This window comes from Cyprinodon variegatus, unplaced genomic scaffold, assembly GCF_000732505.1.
Source record: "Cyprinodon variegatus isolate N-32 unplaced genomic scaffold, C_variegatus-1.0 Scaffold1086, whole genome shotgun sequence".
In the NCBI taxonomy this organism is placed as follows: Eukaryota; Metazoa; Chordata; class Actinopteri; order Cyprinodontiformes; family Cyprinodontidae; genus Cyprinodon; species Cyprinodon variegatus.
In genome coordinates this window covers 184,231-184,963 of record NW_015151539.1, presented here as the reverse complement: position 1 = coordinate 184,963, position 733 = coordinate 184,231, and the positions used below count along the sequence as shown (strand labels likewise).

The 733-nt window shown below is 43.0% G+C and overlaps 1 pseudogene; it reads left to right on the top strand.

The window, feature by feature from the left end:
• The window catches only part of LOC107101355, a 33,284-nt pseudogene extending 32,968 nt beyond the window's left edge, over positions 1–316 (top strand).
• The last annotated feature ends 417 nt before the right edge of the window (positions 317–733 follow it).

Sequence of the window (733 nt, the reverse complement as noted above, 5' to 3'; positions counted from 1 at the left end):
TTTAGAGCTGAATCAGCCAACATGGAGAGATGCCAGCCGGGAGTCAACATGATGAAGTCATGACCTTGAAGTGAGGACAGAGTGGCCAGCCCTGCTAAAAGTGCCGGTCAACCCAGAAATGCCAATTAGCTCACAGTTCCTTCTTTGATCTACAGCCACTACTGCCAAACCTCCACCAGTATCTAATCAGCTGATGTTCCAGGTTCAAGGGGAGTGTGGCCTGGTGGTTGGGGCATTGCGCTTGGAATCCAGAAGTTCTGAGTTCAAGCCCTACTCCCACCGACTGCTTCTCTTGGTCCATGAGAAAGACCCTTAACCCCACACTGCTCTGTTGCACAATGGCAGACCAGTGCTCCCTGAAGGGATGGGTTAAATGCAGAGAGGTTATTTCGTTGCCCTGTACTTGTGACAGTTTAATGACAATAAAAGAAAAACAAAAAAAGCTCAATACGGGTTCTGATGAGGCTCGTTTGACAGATTAAAGAGCCTTTGGAAAATAAAAAACCTTTTTAATCAGGTATTAAACAAATTTATCATTAAGCTCATATTGAATAAAAAAAAAAAAGATTTGTTGATACCTGTCAAGGTTTGGTTGAGGCTTAAGGGCCCAAATGCAGAGGCAGAGAGGCTGAGGAGATTTCTTGCAGTTTTATGGGGAAAAAACAAAGGCAGGAATCCAAAAAAAAAAAACAAGTAATAACGTAAAACAAACCAGAACTATGGAGACATCTAT